Here is a 21,650-nt window from a genome sequence, read left to right as displayed (position 1 = left end):
TGCAGTACAGGACATGAATTAAACATGCACAAGACAGGAGACAGTGAGGCCATTGAGGATGCTGTTGCAAAAACCCAGGCAAGGCATCGTGGTGAATTTAACTAAGGCGGGGCGGTGGAATCTCAAAGAGGCAAATTAAACAAATATTAATATTTAGGCTGCTCTGCCAATGGAGTAGCCATTAGTTGTTCCTTTACTTTCTTAATAAACTTACTTCCAAAAAATAAAATAAGATAAAGAAATACTTAGTATTGATATTAAGATGTTAAGTCTTCTTCCTCAGTTGTTTGCTCCAGGAGGAGACAGTGTTTATGCTGACTGAAGGAGCAGTGCAGGAGTGTAGATGGGTGCATGATAAGGGTTGTGGACCAGAAGGGAGGACATAGAAGAATAGATCAGGCTAGGTCTGTTAACATCAGGAATCAGTACTTTGCCCGTTGGTTTGGAGTCCCTGGCTGGGTTTTCTAGAAGCAGATGCTGAGATGGAGCTTGGATGCAAGATGTTCATTGGAGATTTAAATGGACAGAATTATGTCTTCCCATTATTCACATGTTGAAGCCCTAACCCCTTGTACCTTAGAATGTGACTGTATTTGCAGATAGGTCTTTAAAGAGATGATTAAGTTAAAACGAGGCCCTTAGGTTGGCCCTTATCCAATAGGACTAGTGTCCTTCCAAGAGGAAAAGGAGATTAGGACACAGACACACTCAGAAGAGAGACCATGTGAGGACACGGCAGGAAGGCGGCCATCTGCAAGCCAAGGAGAGAGGCCTCAGAAGAAACCAACCCTGCTGACACCTTGACGTTGGACTTTCAGCCTCCAGAATTGTTAGAAAATAAATTTACGTTGTTTAAGGCCACAGGCCTGTGGTACTTTGCTGTGCAGTCCAAGATGACTAACACAGAGATCAGACCCTGTAAAGGAAAAGGGCAGAGGAAAGAGGGGGCAGTGAGGGAAACTGTACTGTGACATGCACCCCCACAAAGCTGTAGCCAATGTGGCAGGATGCTTTAGAGCAAGAATGGCTCCCCAGAATCACAAGACACCTGTGCCTTCCTCTTTTTCCTCACTTAGTCTGCGGATGTGAGTGGCCCTTATGTGAGTGTGACTTCTGGCAAGGCAGCTCTCTGCAGCTTGAAGGACCAGAAGGCGCTGGTGAGTGGAGGTGCCTGTGCCTGTGGCCTGTGCTTCCTGCACTGGGCAGGGCAGCGCTGCCTCACAGAAAGTGGCACATCTCCGTGTCTATCCCAGCCCACCCCTCGCCCTGTTCACGTAACTGCATCTTCTCCTGGATCCCAGTAGACCTCCGTCTCTGAGAGAAAACGTGTCTGTAATACAATCAGTGTGTCCACGGTCAGGAACTCGCCGCACACCTCCTTTGCTGTCATTGTAAATTGGTCCTCTAGTCTGAGGCTGTGAGGGGCCCGCTATTTACAATGCAGATTTTGTTATTATGTAGGTATGGTGAGACCAGCAGATCAGGAGATGATTGCCTTTGAAAAGATAGTCTGTTCCTCACAGTTCCCAGGACGAGGGGGGCAGCCACACCATGCAGAGACACATGAGGAAACACCAGGGTCAGTCAGAAGGCAGAGGGATGGATGCTGGCTAGCATGGGCAAGAACATTCATTGTGGCTTTCACAGGAAGGAATGAGTGAGGCATGGTTTGCAGATTTAGGATTGGCTCGTTTGAATAATTTCAGCAGGCTCTGGGGTGCAGGGGCTTCCCTAGTTATTTGGTACCTGGCCCTGGGGTATGAAGGGCAGGGAAATACTAGCCCAGAGTGTGAGACCTTCATAGAGGAAGTGGTCGGTATGTGGGCTCTGGATTGGTGCATATGAAAAGTACACTCACAGGTTAAGTCATCTACTGTCCCCAGGAATTGGCAAGCCCTAAAAAGGGCAGCTTTGCCAGATGCGGTGGCTCACGCCTGTAATCCCAGCACTTTGGGAGGCTGAGGCGGGCGGATCCCCTGAGGTCAGGAGTTCAACACCAGCCTGACCAACATGGAGAAACCTTGTCTCTACTAAAAATACAAAAAATTAGATGAGCATGGTGGTGGATGCCTATAATCACAGCTACTCAGGAGGCTGAGGCAGGAGAATCACTTGAACCTGGGAAGCAGAGGTTGCAGTGAGCCAAGATTGTGCCATTGCACTCCAGCCTGGGCAACAAGAGCGAAACTCTGTCTCAAAAAAAAAAAAAAAAAAAAAAGAAGGGCAGCTTCCCTATGGTCAAGAAGGACCCACATGACAAAGCATCAGAATAAAAAGACATGCATGATACAGGCTCACATGCCAGTGACTCAAACACCATGTAAGCCTATGATGGTGGTGCCAAGGCCGCATGAACAGGAAGGGCAAACTTCGATCCAGAATGTGTATCTTTCCTGTGAAAACGAACCATTGACCCTTCCAGAAAGAAAGACGTCCAGTGTAATCATCTTGCCAACTGACCAACTGGACTCTGAGGAATGGTACCATATTAGGGCCTATTGTCTGTGTGTGTTGCTGGCAGGTCAGATACCTGGCAGAGATTGTGGCAAGACCAGCCTTGGTAAGTAGGAATCTATGCTATTCTGCCGATGTGTACCCTCCATTTCTGCTGCCTTGGCCATTTAATTCATGTGCTCACCATGCCAGCAGTGGAGTGGTTAGTGATAGAGACTGGCTGGCCATCAAATATTTGACTCATTTTGTCTATTTGGTTGTTTAGCACAATGATTCTCAACTGAGACGATTTTGCCCACCCCTCTTTTGAGGGCATTTAGTAATGCCTAAGACATTTTTGGTTGTCACAAGTGGGAGGGTGCTAGTGGTGTCTAGTTGATACAGACCAAAGATGCTGCTAAACATCCTACAATGCACAGGACAGTCCCCACAACAAAGAATTATATGGCCCAAAATATCAGTAATGTTGACAAGTTAGTGTCTCTTCCAAGGTGGATGCACTCTTATGGAAGACAACATGTTTTACAATTATCTTCATTCTTCATGATGCCTCCCACACATCCATCCACATGACTTTACCCTAGACTTCTTTGTACATGATATTCCAATCTTCTTCCTTTTGGGCTCCTAACCAGTCAACCAGGCCATTCACCATTGCCCAGGAGTCAATATATATTCTAACTCATGCTACTTCCCTTCTCATACAATGTCATTGATCAAGTATACTGCTCAAAGCTCTGGCCTTTGCAAATATTTTCCCTTGCCATTGTCTTTCAAGGTCACCCTTGAAAGTAGTAGTTGTTGCAGCATAGGCTGTAGTGTACTTGATGTCCATTTGCAGCTTCCACCCACATACCAAGCCAACCCATTTGCAGCCCCAGCTCAGGCTTTCTCTTCCTCTTTCTTGTGGTTATAAAGGACCCACACAAACACACAGGGCCATAGATGTGAATTGAGATTAGGGGAACTGGTACAACAGAGGTAGATGTCATCGAGGTTTGGAACGCTTGCGCATGCATTCCCTTGAGTCTGGAATGCCTGAATGCATCTAACATCTTACAGAGGATTGCTTATGAGTCCACCCAACCTTATGACTTGAGGAGTCTGCCAGGAACCAGCACGTGATAGGTAATTCTTCCTGCCTGGTCACTGGTCGCTTGCTGTTTTGTGGTCAGGAGACGTGACTCTACCAGGTTGTAGTGGCATAGCAGAAGTTGCTTGTCAAAAGACAGCATGGCCTCATTACAGAACCTCAGGGTCTTATGACAAGATTCTTCCATTGGACCCTGTCACAAACTCCACACATCATCTTTTCCTGCATTGATATTTCCAATACCGTAAGGTCCAAGTGGCATCAATGTTTGCCCTGAAGCCTAGACCCACTGCAGAGCTATTTCTCATTCTGGGCCCCACTCAAAGCTGGGAGACATTTATGTTACTAGTACATGGGCAGAAGTGGTATTGAAGATGCCATGACACAGGCCCCCTCCAAAAACTAGAGAGGTCCACCATGCATTATACTTCCTTCTTCACCATGAGAGGTGCAACATGGAATAATTTGTCTTTCATTTTGAAGGGATGTTCCAGCATGTTTCTGTCCATAGAACCCCTAAAAATGTTACCAATGTGGCCAGTCCTCAAATCTCTGTAGGGGTTTTTCTCCCACCTTCTGGAGCACATGTGCCTTACCAAGGCCTCCAATGTCCTAGCCACCTCCTGCTTATCTAGCCCAGTCAACATGATGTCAGCTATGTAATGGATCAATGCAGATGGTCCAGATAGTGCAGATATCTTCAGACAACATTACAACAGAGAGTGAGTTAACATAACCTCGGGGGAAACTGTATATGTATATTGTTGTCTGTTCCATGTGAAAGTGAACTATTTCTGATCCTCTTTTTCTAATTGTGATAGAAAATAACACATTTGCTGGATCAATGGCTGCATAGCATGTGCCTCATTTTGAATCGCTGCTGTATTCTGGATATTTATGTCTACCCAAAATTCATATGTTGAAACGCTAACACCCAAAGCGATGGCATTAGGAGGTACAGCCATTGGGAGGGGATTAGGTCATGAAGGCAGAGCCCTCATGAATGAGATTAGTTAGTGCCCTAATAAAAGAAGCTTGAGAGAGACTCCTTGCCTCTTCCACAATGTACAGACACAGTGAGAAGCGCCATCTATGAACCAGAAAGTGAATCGATACCAAATCTGCCAATGCTGTGATCTCGGACTACTCAGCCTCCAGAACTGTGAGAAATAAATTTCTGTTCTTGCAAGCTACCCAGTTTAAAGTATTTTGTTAAAGCAGCTCAAAGAGACTAAGGCCATCACCCTGCTTTAGCAAAGCCACCTCACCTAGTGCAGCAGCTGCAATCAGGGCATGACTTGGTTGAACCTGTGGTATATCTATAGTCTTCCTCCAGGATCCAACCAGTTTAACTGGTGATCAAAAGGAGATATGATAGGGCTTACAATCTCTGTATCCTTTACACTCTTAAAAGTGTCCCTAATATCTGCATTGCCACCACCCCATGCAATATTATTTATGACCAACTATCTTGTCTGGGTGGAAAGGTGGGCAGTTTCAGAGGTTTCCACTTGGCCATTCTCGCAGTACCTCTTACCCCACAGGCCAAGGACCCAAAGTGAGGGCTGCATCAACTGCTAAATATGTTGATCTAATTATATATTTTGGAAATAAAAGGCATCCAAATTGCAAAGGAAGAAGTAAAACTGTCTCTATTTTCAGATAACATAATCCTACATATACAAAATTCCAAAGAATCTACATGGAAGCTACTAGGGCTAATAAATACATTCAGCAAAGCTTCAGGGTACGAGATCAACACATAAAAATCAGTTTTGTTTCTAAACACTTGCAATGAACAATCCAAAAAGAAAATTAAGAAGATGGTTTCACTTATAATGACCTAAAAGGAATAATATACCAGAGAATAAAATTAACCAAGGAAGTGAAAGACTTGTACACTGAAAACTAAAAAACATGTTGAAAGAGGGGAGATCTAAATAGATGAAAAGACATCCTGTGTTCTAGATAGAAAGACTTAATATTGTTAAGATAATAACACTACCCAAAGCAATCTAGAGATTTAACACCATCCTTGTTCAAATTCCAACAGTGTTCTTTGCAGAACTGGGAAAGCCAACCCTCAAATTTATATGTAATTGCAAGGGACCCCACATAGCCACACAATCTTGGAAAAAATGAACAAAGGTGGAAGACCCACATCTCCTGATTTCAAAACTTACTATAAAGCTAAAGTAATCAAAGCAATATGGTACTGGCATAAAGATAGACACACTGACCAATGGAATAGAATTGAGAGTCCAGAAATTAATCATACATGTGTGGCCAATTGATTTTTGATAAGGTGCCAAGTCTGTCAATGGGGAAAGAATAGTCTCTCCAACAAATGGTGCTGGGACAACTGGATTTCCACATTCAAAAGAATGAAGTTAGACCCCCTACCTCACATATAAATAAAATTTAGCTCAAAAAGGATCAATGATCTAAATATAAGAAAGAAACCTATAAAAATCTTAGAAGAGGCCGGGCGCGGTGGCTCACGCCTGTAATCCCAGCACTTTGGGAGGCCGAGGCGGGCGAATCACGAGGTCAGGAGATCGAGACCATCCTGGCTAACACGGTGAAACCCTGTCTCTACTAAAAATACAAAAAAATTAGCCAGGCATGGTAGCGGGCGCCTGTAGTCCCAGCTACTTGGGAGGCTGAGGCAGGAGAATGGCGTGAACCTGGGAGGCGGAGCTTGCAGTGAGCCGAGATCTCGCCACTGCACTCCAGCCTTGGCGACAGCGAGACTCCGTCTCAAAAAAAAAAAAATCTTAGAAGAAAACATAGGGGTGAGTCTTCATAACCTTGGATTGGGCACTGGGCTTTTAGGGGAGAATCCATTCCTTGTATTCTTCAGCTTCTAGGGGCATCTGCTTTCCTCTGCTCATGACCCTTTCCCAGGAGTGGTATTACTCCAACCTCCACTTCTGTCATCACAGCTCCTTCTCTGACTGACCAAAAGCATGAGTGACAAATGAAAAAATAAATTGGACTTCATCAAACTGTACAACTTTTTCCATCTAAGGATGATTGTTAAGAGGGTAAAAAAACAGCCTATGGAATAGAAGAAAATATTTGGAAATTATTTATCTGATGAGGATTAATATCCTGAATATATAAAGAACTCTTAACACTCAACAATAAAAAGACAAACAACACAATTAAAAAACAGCAAAGGACTTGAATAAACATTTCTCCAAAGAAATATATATATGGCCAATAAGCACATGAAAATATACCCAATATCTTAAGTCATTAGGGAAACACAAATCAAAGCCACAATGAGATACCACTTCATGCCTACAAGGATGACTATAATAACAATAATCAGAATGTAACAAGTGTTGGCAAGGATGTGGAGATATTAGAACTCTTGTACATTGTTAGTGGTATGGAAAATAGTTTGACACTTCCTTAAAATGCTGAACATATAATCATCATATGACTCAGCAATTTCACTCCTAGGTTTATACCCAAAATAATTCAGAACAAGACTCATACAGATACTGGTACAGCAATATTCACAGCAGCATTATTTACAATAGCCAAAAGGTGGAAGCAATTCAAGTGTTCATCAATGAATGAATGGATACACAAAATGTGGCGTATACATATAGTGAAATGTTATCTGGCCAGAATAAGGAAAGAAGTTCTCACACATGCTACAGTGTGGCTGAACATTGAAGACACTGTGTTGAATGAAACAAGCCAGACACAAAAGGACAAATATTGTATGATTCCACTTTTATGATCTATCTAGATTAGGCAAGCAGAATGTACATTAGAGGTTACCAGCAGCTGCAGGGAGGGGAAGATGGGGAGTTAGTGCTTAATGGTTCCAGAATTTTGGTTTAGGATCTTGAAAAAGTTTTGGGAATAGGTAGTGATGATGGTTGCAAAACATTGTGAATGGAATTAATGCCACTGAATTTTCTACTTATAAATGGTTAACATACCAAATTTTATGTTTGATTATTTTACCAGAGGTAGATGGCACTGCAGTCACAGTCAGGGACATTGGTGAAAGGAAATCTTCCCAAAACTTCAGGTCATACATCAGCATGTCCACTTGTGTGGACGAAGAGGTCTGGATCTACACTGATTCACAAGCGGTGACTTATGGGATGAAAGAACAAAATTAGAGAGCTGGTGGCAAGGAGCTCTTGGAGAAAGGAATGTGAATAAAGCTCTTGGAATGTGAAGTAATTCACAATCCAAGGGAATCCTCCCAAGAGACCAGAATCAAGGCCCTCCTACAATAATCAGGTTCACAAGATGGCATGTCCTGTAGCTGTCAGTCAGCCCGTTTCCCTACCACACTGTACAATTACAAAGTGGCCCTGGGGGCAGGATGAGGGTTGTGCAGGACTGAACAACGGGGCCTTCTCCCTACTAATATGGATCTGGGTACTTCCAATAGTACGCAGCTGAGTCCCTGATATGGCACCATTCTCCTGGGGAGCTGGAACATACAGTGGGCAATGTGCTACCTCTTGAGGGGTTTATTACGCTGGCCTCTGTCATCATAGAGGAGATAGCAATCTGTCTTCAAAAGGATAAACTCATAATCTAGGTATGAATTTGCCTCTCCTGTCCTCAGGGTTCTGCCAGACCCTCAGAGTGTGGGCTTCAAGAATTCCTGATTCATAGCCAAATAGCCAGGAGACACCATGTATGATGATGAAAGTTCATGAAATGCACTGGTCTTACCCCAAGCCCCAACATCACCTGGAAGCAGCATTCACAGAATGGTGGGATGGTCTGCTGGAGGCTCAGTTATGGTAGCAGATGGGAGGTGGCACCCTCAGAGTTGCTGGAGGCTGTCTAACAACAATCAGCAAATACCTCAAACCAATGGCCAATATTTGGTTGATCTCTCCAGGAGCCAGATATATGGGGTCTAAGAATCAAAGGGTTGAGGTGTCTGTGTTTCTGAGCCTGTAATACCTAAAAACTCACTGGAGGAATTTTTGCTTCTCATTCTGTTGTCTTGGAATGGATGATTTTGGAAGTCCCAGAAGGAACACAACCATGGCACTGTGTTAAGTTAGAAGCTGAGATGACCCCTGGCCATTTGGGGTTCCTCAGCTGCTGAACCAAAGGGCCTGGAAAGGGTCACTGAACTGAGATCTTAGTTACCAGGGGAAAAAAAGTTGCATTATTGCTACCCCATGGGGACAGGGAGGATTGCATAGGTAGCCCAGGGATTCTCAGGAGCCGCAGCCTTCTAGTACTTTCTTGCCCAGCAGTCCTCACCCACAGAAAACTGCAGTGAACTGAGGACTCAAACCTGTTTGGATTGGAGGTTTAGGTCAACACCCTACAACAGAGACCCTCGCCCAGCTAAGGGCTGCGGAGAGTAGGAGGAACATGTTATAAAATCAGCTGCAGTTCCCGGGGGGGCCTCAGAACCAGCTACAGAAGAAGAGACGGCAGCAGATACGTTTGTGTTCATTGTTTTCATTCTTCCTTTTTTCTCATCACCCCTGCTACATTGCATGAAGAGCACTGTTAGGGCTAAAATGTCAAGTTGCACAGGGGCCTATGGCTGAACTGACATCACGTGCAATGATGCAATATCTAGCGAGATTTTGCATGTCCCTCTTTAGAGACCATGAGTATTTTTTAGCTGAACAGAAGACAAGAGGAGAGAGACTCTACAGGATATTTTGCATCAGCCCATCCAGATCCACTTTCCATCCTTCTCCTGCTTCGTGGCTGGGAGGCAGGTTCTCTGGGTGGCATCCACCGGGTCCCTTGCACTCTGGTTTCTGGCTGGGACCAGCCAATGGTGGCACCATTAGGAGCCTGAGGTCACCACCCCCACAGTGGGTTTCTCTACTGACAGCTCCTGTCTGCCTGGAGCTGCTCCTCTAGGTTCTGCTAGCAATCCTCTCCCTTGGCCTCTGCAGGGCCATGAGGGGTCACCGCCTACCACCATTGCTAGTCGCAGGATTCTGCACTAGTCTTTGTTTCCTTCCCTAACCCCTGGCCACAGCTTGTCAATATCCCTTCTTTAAACTCTTCTCAATTCCAGTTGGACAGCCTGATTTACTTCTTGCTGGATCTCAGACTTGTCTGAAAACAACAAAATAAAATAAAAGATAAAAAATCCACTGAAACTCTTTTTAAAATTGTGAAATATAATTGACACGAAGAAAAGCGTATATAACATGGATCTAATGTTGAACAGGTCGTTATAAATGGAACACCCATGCTACCACCATCCAAAAATGAAAACTGGACTGTGGTCAGTATGTCCGAAGCCCACACCGACTCTGTGTATTCCTTTCTCCATTCAGAGACGTGTCCTATGGCTGCTGTCACAATTTACCACAAACTTAGTGGCTTAAAACAACACAAACTTATTATCTTACAGTTCTGGTGATCAAAAGTCTACAAATGAGTTTTGCAGGCTAAAATCCAGGTGTCGGCAGGGCTGTGTTCCTTCCAGGAGCTCTGGGGGAGAATCAGGCTCTTGTCTATTCTGGCTTCTAGAGGTACCTGCATTCCTCTGTTCCTGGCCTTTCCCAACAATGGCACCTCCTCTGACCCTCCTACTACCCTTTTAGAAGGACCATTGTGATTACTCTGTGCTCACCGGGAACCTGTGAATATGTTACCTTACAAGGCAAACAGGGCTTTGACCCTTTCCACCTCAGGATCCTTAACTTACTCACATCTGTAAAGCCCTTTTAACATATAACGTAACATATTCACAAGTTCCGGGGATTAGGATGTGGACATCTTTGGGGCCATTATTCTGACTGCCATACCGACTGTCTGGATGTTTATGGTAATCATTTCTTTGAATAAAGTTTTTTTAAAAGATGAATTGACTAGGCCCATTTATCACTGCTGACTTTCTGTTTAGGCCACAACCTGATCACTGGTCAGCCTGTAGTGGGCTGCTTTTCACTTAGCCATCAGCCCTGGCCTCTTCCATTTTAGTCAGGAAGACAGAATGCCATGGCACAAGGCAGGCATTCCTCATATGAACAAGGAATGGCTTCTGGCCACTTTTTGTTCATGAGCTTTTCTCTAGTGCTATGACCTCGAGAGGTGTAATATTATCCCCACCTTACAAATAAGGAGACTGAGGCTTACGGAGCTAAAGTAACGGCTTCCCATTGCTCAGCTAATACATGGCAGAGCTGCAATTCAATCCCAAATTTGGTGTGACTTCAAAACCACTCTACCCCATCACACTGCTACCCTTGAAGAGAAAGCAATTCTCTTCATCTGAGGCCACAGCATTAAGGTGGCCTTAATTAATGTGACACCCCCATGCAAATACACTCTTGACACAGCAGCCTGAGAACAGAAAAAAGTGTTTTGAACTATGAGCCCTGAAAAATCAGGAGCAGCTGTAATTTACATTTCTGTAAAATTTCCACTTTATGTAGCAAAAAAACCCAAACAAACAAACAAACAAACAAAAAACCTGTCCACGAGTTGCCTTAGCAGATACGTGGCTTCTTTCATGTGAGCAGACTGGCGTGTTGGTTAATGGCTCTCATAACAAAATATGTCCTGGGGTCATTATTTATAATAGGCAGCAACAACAAGCAGTAACAAAGCTGGCATGCAGCAATAGGCAGTGTAAAATTTTAATGGGAGGCATTTTCTGGATTTTGATTTTAAATGCCTTGTTGTTACAAAATGAAAACAGCTTTCAAGAAGGATAGGCATCACGTCGGAGGTGAGGAGGTAGAACTCCTCAAGTATGTTTGCTTAAGACACCAGAGGAAAGAAGCCTGGCCAACTCGCTTCTCCCTGACACTTAAATTACATCGTCATCAATAATAACATCAGATTACACACCATCTGAGAACAGCTAACTGCTTAGCACACACATAACATGAACAGAAAAATATAGGTTAGTATTCTCATGCCAAGATCAACTCAGAAGAACCTGTCTGACACCTACTATGTACTGGGCGTGGTGCTAGGGACTGTGGAAACAGTAGGAATGCATCTGATATAGCAACCATGACATCAAACAGCTTGACATCCAGCATTACTGCGTGGGACAGATCCACAACTCTGCCAGAACTCAGAACTGTCAGTTGTGCTGGGGAGGCAACAGACTGGCGGTCATGGAGGGGCAGGACTTACAGAAAGTGAAGGAGAGTTAGGCAAACAAGGGCAAAAGCAACACAAAGTTTAGGGCAAGGAATCTGTGTTCATCAGGGTTCTACAGGGAAACAGGACCCATAGACTGTAGAGAGATTTATACAAAGAGACTGCGTATATGGTATTGGCTTACACGATTATGGAGGCTGAGAAGTCCCATGATCTGCCATCTTCGAGCTGGAGGCCCAGGAAAGCTGGTGGTTTGGTTCTAGCCCAAGCCCGAAGGCCTCAGAGTGAGGGTAGCCAATGGTGTAAGTACCAGTCCTAGTCTAAAGGCCCAAGAACCTGGAGCTCTTATGTCCAGGGCTAGGAGAAGATGGATGTCCCAGTTCAAGAAGAGACAGCAAAACTGCCCTTCTCTCTGCTCTTTGTTCTATTTGGGCCCTCATGGGATGGGACGATGCCCACCCACGCTGGTGAGCATGATCTTCTGACTCAGTCCACTGATTCAAATGCTCATCTCTTCCAGAAACGCCTCACAGACACACACAGAAACAATGTTTTGCCAGTTATCTGGGCATCTCCTAGCTCAGTCAAGTTGACACATGAGATGGACCATCACAGAAACCATATAAAAATTATTATTTATTGCGTGGGTTTCAAATTGCAGGTTTTGACTCGTTCATGTATTGTGAAATCGATTCAGTGGATTTTGAAAAGTGCAATGGGGCAAGATAGAAAATAGAGTATGTTGCACATAGTAACGTCAAGTATTATAAAAATTTTAATATAGTTTTATATAGGCAGATACATATGTGCATGGGTCACAATGTGAAATGTATTTCTTACTGCAGGTGACAGTCCAGAAAAGATGATAAAACCCTGATTGAAGAGAAGTTGTTGTGAACTCATTATAAAACCCTGGGGCCTGTTAATCAAACCCATTACGTGAATCTACTTTTCTTGAAACACAAATCACCCAGTGATATGGTCAGGGTTCAGCAGCCGTTTCTCCTGCGTGTGCCACAGAATAAGTGTGCCTGGAGCATAATAGTATTAACAATGGGCTGGCACTTATGGAGTACCACCATGTCCCAAGTTCTTCACGCGTATTCTTTCTTCACAAGCTTTCTTCGTAAGCTTTTTGAAGGCAAAATCTGTCTCATTCCACCTGACATATGTTTGTTTATTGTTTGGTATTCGTGTTATCTCTTGCTGCATAACAACTACCCATACTTGATGGCATTGAACAACCATATTTTATTATGCTCATGGATGCCCTTGGTCAGGAATTTGGATGGGATACAGAGGGGATGAGTAATCTCTTCTCTACAATGCTGGGGTCACAGCTAGAAAGATTCAAACAGCTGGAGGTAACTTGAAGGCCAGACATTGGAATCACCACATTTATTCATACACCTGGTGCCTGGGCTGAGATGCCTCAAAGGCTGAGACGGTTGACCTGAGCACCTCTCTCCGACCTCTCCCTGTGGCTTGGACCTCTCCCAGGCTGAGTTCCGAGTGGGTGTCTCCCAGGAGGGAATATTGGAAGGTAAGCATTCCAAGTGAGCCAGAGGGTGCATGCTTGTTATGATCTAGTCCCAGGAGACCACATATCAGTTCTTCCAGCATTCCCCATTGGCAAGTCCATCCAGGGGTCCACAGGGAGGGGACGTGGACCCCACCTCCTGATATTTTAGAACCACCCTATATGACATTCTGAACTTTTTTTTAGTTTCCAACTAGGATATGAAATTTCCTTGTGAAGACAACTGGATTTTCTCTGATGTGGGAGAGTGAGTGGCTCAAATTCCTTGTGATGCATAGGGCCCTTTGCGGTTAATAATCTGCTGTTGATTAGAATGATCTGTCGTCTCTATAATAGTAAATGGGCTGGAGCCACAGATATATTTACTGCCTTAATTTAGTTGCTAGCACTAGGCCTATTTTAAAGTATTTTCTCTCCATTTGGTCTAAATGTCTTTTATCTAAGCTTATCTTCAGTGTCAATAAGCTTAGCATTCCTCAACAGCTGGAAGCCCAGATATTATACATCTCCCCTTCTATTAATCTTCTGTTAAGTTGATCTTTATAGCCATCTAATCCATTCATCACCACAAGCTGTCCTTTCCACACTTGTATGGTCTTCCATTTAGCTAAACCAAACTCTATTTCTTTATCAAGACTGAAGTTCTTTGTCATTTTCATAGTTTATAGGGTTCTCTCTTAGAGCTGGTTTGAAGTGTCAGATTGTCCACAAAGAACAAATGGGTCCTCATAAAGTTCCTCACTGTGCTTCATCTGAACACATTACTAGACACTTTTGGTAAAAATTATTTCCCAAAAGAATCAGAAGATCTGAGTATCCCCCAAATATTTCATTCTTCAAGAAGACCTACAATTTGACAGTTCTCCCACGAGCAGAACCAGACCCTACATTTCACTTGTTCATCTCATTCCACGAAAGCCTTAGACTCAATTTTACATTATGGCTACATTATGTCTAATTGATACAAAGTACACCAAAAAGTTTCTTTAAAAATCACTATAATCCATATTACAAGAGAGGGAAGGAAAAGAGAGTTGCAAGTGAGGGAATGAAAGTGGTAGACCAAACACTGCATATTCTCACTCATAGGTGGGAATTGAACAATGAGATCACATGGACACAGGAAGGGGAATATCACACTCTGGGGACTGTGGTGGGGTGGGGGGAGGGGGGAGGGATAGCATTGGGAGATATACCTAATGCTAGATGACGAGTTAGTGGGTGCAGTGCACCAGCATGGCACATGTATACATATGTAACTAACCTGCACAATGTGCACATGTACCCTAAAACTTAAAGTATAATAAAAAAAAAAAAAAAGAAAGTGGTAGAAAGGTACAAGGAAAAGAGAAAGGTTTATTCTCTTCAGAACAAGGTCACTGAAATCCAGGACCACGCCAGGGCAAGTAACTGCGCTTCCCCTTTTGGGGATGAGAATATACAGCAACCAGGAAGTGAAGATACAAAATCAGAGACTCATCATCGGGGCACTCTAATGTCCCTCACAGAGGCAGGTCTCTTCCTCTCCAGACCCTGCCCACCCCAGGGAGGTGCTGGCAGGTGAGCAGGTTTGAGTCACCTGGGCTAGTTGCTGGGCTGGCTACAGGACATGGAAATCCTGGCCTGGGCCGAACCCCTTGGGAGGACAGTCTATTATCTGTGTGTATGTTATGTGAAGTATTGTTTGTACCAGTACCAGGTGGGGCAATGGACAGGATGTTATGGGGAACACGGAGACTTGATAACAGTTCCAACTCTCAGCACGTGCACAGTCTGGAGAGGCTGATACAACACACACAGCAACCGACAGCTCTCATCACAACCAACAGCTCTAATCATGAATGCAGCGCAGGCCCAGGGTCTCAGACTGAAGAGACCTTCCTCAGCCTGAGGTTGTCAGGGACAGATTCACAAGAGGAGGTAAGGCGTGGGGAGGCAGGAGAGGGAATATTATGTTCCATTAACTGAGACCAGTTCGACTGGGGTGAGGGGACAGAGAATGAACCCTTCCCTTCAGCATCCCAAGGATCATTTCCTGGATCCATGGTAGTAGGGAAACCCACAGTGTCTAGGAATCCCACTGAGGCCGGCAGTAGGCATCCGCACCCAATCTCTGGCCTTTGGCGAGGAGAGAAGAGCCATTTTCTCTTCTGCACATTCTGCTTCTACTGCAGCAGAAAGCAGGCATGGGCCCTGTTTGTCTGCTTAAAGTAAAGCTGTGACTCCTCTGGCAGTCATCCCTCTGGGATTCAGTCACTGTGGTCTCCCATGTAGGGGATAGCAGCAGTGTGAATGCCCCAAGCACCTTGCCAGCCATTTTGTGCCAGACACTGTACACCTATAAATGCCCCTGGCAGCCCCAATACACAGGTTCGATCCACAACCCCAATTTTTCCTGATGAAGTAACTGAGGCACAGAGATGCCAAGTAATTCAGCCAAGGTCACACGGCTAGCAATAGGTGTGGGATTGAAAGCCAAGTGGTCTGAGTCCAGAGCCTGCCTCTTGGCCACTCTGCCCTGCCACCTCTTAACACTGCCCTTCAAGCCACTTACGGACAGCCAGCCTCGGCTCTGCCACTAGGGGAGTGCAGGGAAGCTGACTGTCCAGGTGCCCTTGCCACGGCCTGAGCCGAGCCTCTTCATCCTCTTCAGATGGTCGTCTAAGGTACAGCCGAGCATCCACTTCCAACCCACACCTCCACAGGTCTTAAATACAGAATAAAGCTGGCACACTAACTTCCCTCTCTTGCTGTGCTCCAGCCTCAGGACACCAGGGAAACCAGTGGCAAATGCAGCTCTCCTGCTGGGGGCCAGACCCTGCAGAGCCTTCAGGAGCCCACTCATGGGACTCCAAGGGGCTGCAGGGGACACTTCAGCCCACCTCTGTAGTTTGTAACCTGCACTAGGGTTCAGACAGTTTGTGTGAATTGAATGGAAACTTCTATCATTCAAATCAAAGTTCTATGCATGCATTTTTCTAGAAGGATAGGCTTCAATCAAAATTTTCAAGAAGGCAGGGACAGGGTAATGAGTGTTTGGCCCTTGACTGATCATGTTCTCTAGTTCATGGTCCCTCAGTGACTGCAGGCCAGCAACAGATTTGCAGGACTCTTGTCCACCAGCAGCTTTGGACAAAATTCGGGTCCAACCAAAGCTGAGCAGCACAGTCAAAGTGCTAAACACAGACCTGGAAAATAACTGTTCAATGAATAACTATCAGCTGTTCGGTGATAGTCGGAGGGCATTGGGAATTCTTAATTTTGTAAAGTGGCATAATAATATTGTAATTATGTTTTTTAAAAGTCCTTAGCCTCGTTGATGGGGAAGGGAAGGAGTAGATGAAAGAATGGAAAATCTTGACAATCTTTGAAGCTGAGCACTTGTGGGTTCATTATACTATTCTACTTTAAATTTTTTAGATTTCGCAATAAAAAGTTTTTTAAATAAAAATAAATCAAAGCAACTCTTTATACCAAGATGCAAACGTCTGAGTCAAGCAAATGACTGAGAATCTTACTTCTCCCAGAAAGGAAGCCTAGGAGTCTCCTCGCAGGCCCAGGCAGGATGGCACGTACTTGTCCCACTCCCAGCCTGGACCCATCCCCACGGGTGCTGGGCATCGGACCCAGGACAGAACAGGTAGCATCTGGGTCCTCCTCTTAAAGGGCTCAGATCCAGCATTCTCCTCTCAGCCTGCCACTCAGTATCCCTGCGTCCTCGGGCATTTCAACTCCCAGGTCTCAGTTTTGCTGCTCATAAAATGGTTGGACCATCCGAAAGCGAGGTGTGCGGGCGGGTGGAAGGAGGAAGGTGAGGGTTCTTCCTAGAGGTGACCAGGTGAGGCCGGGAGTCGAGCATTTTCATAAGATTGCTCGCGGACGCGGGGGTGGGTGGAGAGCATCACGATTAAGAAGGAACACACGCACGCACACACACACCTCCTTCCTCCTTCCCCTCCTCTTCCTCTCACCCCGCCCCCCGGGGGGCGGTACCCTAGTCTCCCGGGGGAGGTTTTGGGGCGGAGGACCGCGGAGGACTGCGCCCAGGAGGGTGGCCGGCCGCGGGAGGAGGACTTGGGTTCGGGCTGCTGCAGCTGGGTGGCCAGCGCCGCGGCGGCCCCTCCCCCGCTCTCCCTGGCCGCCGCCCCCTCCTCCTCCCGTCCTCCTCCTCCTCTCCCTCCTCCCGGTCCCCCATCCTCCTCCCGGCCCCCGGCAGCTGCGGCTCGGGGAGCAGCCAGCGGCGCCGCGGCCGCGCAGCCTTTGTCTCGGGCCGCCGGGCGCGCGGGGCCCAGCGCAGGCGTAAGTGACCGGTGGCCGGGCCGCGGGGGGTCGGCGGGGAGCGGGCTGGGGGTCGCGGGCGCTCCCTGCAGTGGGGAGGCCGGGCCGGCCAGATCCTCCCGCCACGCGTGTCCCGGGATGCTCGGGCGGTGCCGGCGCGCGGGGGCGCGAGGAGAGCCGAGCGGGGCCACCGCCCGGGAGGGCGCGGGACGCAGAGAGGGGCTCGGGGCCCGCCGGGCCGCGGGGTCGGGGGAGGGGGTGCAGGCTCGCGGGGCGCCGCAGCTTGGCGCCCACAGACGTGCGGCTTGGGTGCAAATCCTGTTTCTCTGGGCAGAGGCCACGCGGGGACGGAGGAGGCAGAGAGGACGGGCTGTGATGGAGAAACGGGAGAGGAGCCGGCCAGGCGCCACCGTCACCACCATCACCAACCACCACCACCATCACCATCACTGACTGTCGCCCATCCCAGCTCCCCTGCCTCACCTCCCATCTCATATCCCTGTGCAGTGCCAACTTTATCAGATCATCTCTTTTTCACTGGGTACTACTTTGGAAAAGCGACAGAGTGCGCCAAGTCAGGAATAAGTACATCCGCTGTGGGACATTTATCTTCCCCTTTCTATTTAGCTACCTCAATTTTCTCATCAGGAAAGGGGGCACAATGGCATTTCATTCCTCTAAATCACACTGAGATGGCTGGGTTGCTTCCAGTTTTTCCAGTCCTGGCACTGGACGGTTATACATGCTTGGTGATGATGATGATAAAGTAATGTCTTCATTAAATTGGACAGTTGGGAGTTTTCAGACTTACTCTTCTTTTACTTCTGAGTGTCAGTATACCAGTAGCAAATAGAAACATAAGGAAAGTGAAACTTTGGCTAACATAATACCAAGAATAGATGCAAAACAGGCACTTTTGTAGGGACATCACCCAAGAGACCTGCAGGCAATGGTTTTCATCTGCAGTGTAGAAAGCACCCCATCAGTGCCAAGTGGCTGTGGGAGCTCCTCAATCTGGATGCACAGTTTCCCGTGGGGTTTTCACCCTACCTAAAGAATGCTTTAATTGCTGTTTTTCAAAATTGGCTTTCACCAGGCCCCAGGGACGGCTGACCAGTCAGAACAAACACAGGGACAGAGCCCCAGGGCTGTTGGGAAGCCCAGCACCAGAGGGCATGAACCTTCTTAGGAGAAGTAAAACTTACAAAAAACAAGCTCTTAAACCCTCCGCCTTTTCCCCTATTGGTTAGAAAGTGAATCTTAAACTGTGTTTTATGTTCTAGTCTAATAAAAGACAGCTAGACAAGCCTACATTTCTTGACATGCTTGGAAAATCATCTTCCCTAAAAGTCATGCAGCAGGGCTTTTTTTTTTTTTTTTTTTTTCAACTGAGTCTCACTCTGCCTCTCAGGCTGGAGTGCAGTGGCATGATCTCAGCTCAGTGCAACCTCCGCCTCCCGGGTTCAAGTGATTCTCCTGCCTCAGCCTCCCGAGTAGCTGGGATTACAGGCGTGGGCCACCATGCTTGGCTAATTTTTGTATTTTTAGTAGAGACAGGGTTTTAGCATGTTGGCCAGGCTGGTCTCAAACTCCTAACCTCAGGTGATCCGCCCGCCTCGGCCTCCCGAAGAGTTGGGATTACAGGCGTAAGCCACTACGCCCAGCCAGGGCTCCTTTTTAATAGGGCTATGGAGTCCCCCACCTGGTGGTTTTTTTGCCCTGTGTCCTGTTTTTACAATTCAAGAAGGAAAGTGATCATGTTAAAAATAATGTGAACCCAGCTGAGCTGCATTTGTCGTTACCATAGTTTAAGATTTCTCAAATGTTGAAGTATAATTATATGTCATTAACTCAAACCTCTCTAATTTGTGAAGTAGGGTTTTAAATAGGGTATGTAATTCTGTGGAGAATGACTCCGAAATCATTCTGAGGACCTGAAGTTTAAGTAAGGCATAGTCAGTCTAAAACAATGACATTGTCAGAACAAAGACTTAAAGAATTATTTAGTTATGTTTTTAATTCTGGATCTTTAGGAAATAATTAGCATCTCAAGGAAGCTTCATGCCAATAATAGTGTCTTAGTCTTTTGGGTCTGCTATCACAAAATGCCTTAGACTGAGTGATTCTGAACAAGAGAAAGGTATTGCTCACAGTTCTTGAGTCTGGCAAGTCGTGGATCCAGGTGCTGTGGATTCAGTGTCTGGTGAGGGCTAGCTCTCTGCTTCATAGATGGCACCTTCTATGTGTCCTCACATGGTACATGGGGCACACAGGCTCCCTTGGGCCTCTTTTATAGGGGCACTAATCCCATTCATGACATCGGGCGTTCAGAAGCTAATCTCCTAAAGTCCCACCTCTTGATACTGTTGCCTTGGGGATTAGGTTTCAACGTATGAATCTGTGGGGACACCAACATTCAGACTGTGACAGGTTGGCATTGAGTACCAAGTTATATCCAACACGCATTGTTTTAGCCCATACAAATTGTTATAGCCTATACTAATTCTATGTTAATTTAGGAACAATTCATTTGCTTTTGTTGAGATATGATTTACATACATAAAATGCACAACTCTTCAGTGGACAGCTTGATGAATTTTTGCCTATGTGCCCCCTGCAATAAGATACAGACTATTTCCACAGGCCTAAGGGATCCCCTGATGCCCTTTCTAGTCGGTACCCCCCCAACAGAGCCACTATCCCTTCAATGGAGCCACTATTGGACTTCTATCAACATAGAAAAATAATTTCTTTTAAAATAATTTCTAAGTAATTTATTTTGCATTTCACTCCATTAAATGCAATTGGCCTATTCCTTAAATGCATTTGGCCTATTCCATTTATGACCAAATCTGGGGGCCCTGAGCCCAGTGCTGGGTAGACATGAGACTGGGTAGACCTAAGACATGGTATTATTAATACATAAGGCAAAAACTTCCACAAGCAGAAGCAATACCCTGTATGCAGATACGGAGGGTTAGGGGAACCCACAAGAGTCTGGGTCTAACCCAGTTTTGTTTTGTTTGTGGGGGGAAAGGGAAGGCTTTTTGGAGGATGTGAATTTTAAGTTGAAAATGGAAAACTGAGTAGAAGTGATCCAGCTAAAACGTGGTAGGAGGAAAATGAAAGCCTATTCTAGGTGGAAGGAACATCTTGAATTCCAGCCTCAGAAATAAGAGAGCATGGAGTGTTTGAAGAGAAAAGCTAAGCTGAAGATGCTTGGAGTATAGGGCTGTGGGAGAAAAGTGGGAAATAATGCTGGAAAGGCCATAGGGACCCTTTCAGTTGGACACAAAGGCCCTGCTGAGGGGTGGGGCTTGGCTGTAAGAGCTAGGAGAGCTCTAGGACAGGCTTACGTGGTGGGCATGGCAGGAGGAGACTTGAGGACTCAGCAGGCGGCCTTAGGGTCGGGAGATTACAGGAGGCGCAGGTGGGGGGCCAAGTGGTCATTCAGGTAAGAGACAGTGGTGACCTGGACTATGCAGTGGCAACAGGAATGGGGAGAAATGAATGAAATGGAAAGAGAATTACAAGGTAAAATGAACACAAGTTGATGTTTGCTAGGTGAGAATTCAAGGATAGCCCTTAAGTTTCTTGGATCTTACAAAATGGATGGATAATGGTACTCTTGGAGAGATGGGAGAAGAATCTTGTATATATTATATGCTCCTTTGGTATGTTTCTTTCTGTGTGGACTTAGTTTCGGTTGCAAGTTAGTGTGATGCATTCAGGTAGAAATATCTACTGGGGAGTTGTAACTCATACTGACTGAGCACACTCCATATGCCAGGCATGCTCTGTCACTTAGGATGCAGTTGTGAACAAGACGATGAAAACCCTGCCTTTGTGAAACACAGGTGGGAGCTGCAGCCTGGGGACCCACAAGGTTTAAGTGGTGACAGAAGGCTTCAGAGTGAATGAGATGGCTCAGTCAGATTTCAGTGAAAGAGCAGCAGCCCAGGATAAAATCTCAAGAACGCTAAGAGACTAAGAAGGAACAAAGGAGAGATGGCAAGGAAAGCAAGAAAAGTTGGGCTTCACAGGCCTAGGGAGTGATCCCTGGTGTCATACACAACTGTGAAGTTAAGGGAGATGAGGACTAGAGATGATCTATTGCAGCGCTTCTCAAAGTGGTGTCCCCAGACCAGCAGCAGCAGCACCAGGAGCTTGTTGCAATTGCAGTTTCTTGAGATC

General features: G+C 45.9%; 1 long non-coding RNA gene across 1 annotated transcript; it reads left to right on the top strand.

Moving 5' to 3' along the window:
- Nucleotides 1-17,029: 17,029 nt before the first annotated feature.
- LOC134807793 (uncharacterized) lies at nt 17,030-18,765 on the top strand. The gene is made up of 2 exons (XR_010149041.1): nt 17,030-17,477; nt 17,791-18,765. It is a non-coding gene; the product is annotated as an uncharacterized LOC134807793 (long non-coding RNA).
- The last annotated feature ends 2,885 nt before the right edge of the window (nt 18,766-21,650 follow it).

Source organism: Pan troglodytes, chromosome 12 (genome assembly GCF_028858775.2).
Source record: "Pan troglodytes isolate AG18354 chromosome 12, NHGRI_mPanTro3-v2.0_pri, whole genome shotgun sequence".
Classification (NCBI taxonomy): domain Eukaryota; kingdom Metazoa; phylum Chordata; class Mammalia; order Primates; family Hominidae; genus Pan; species Pan troglodytes.
The sequence above is the reverse complement of the archived record's forward strand: the minus strand, read 5'-3'. Positions and strand labels throughout refer to the sequence as shown.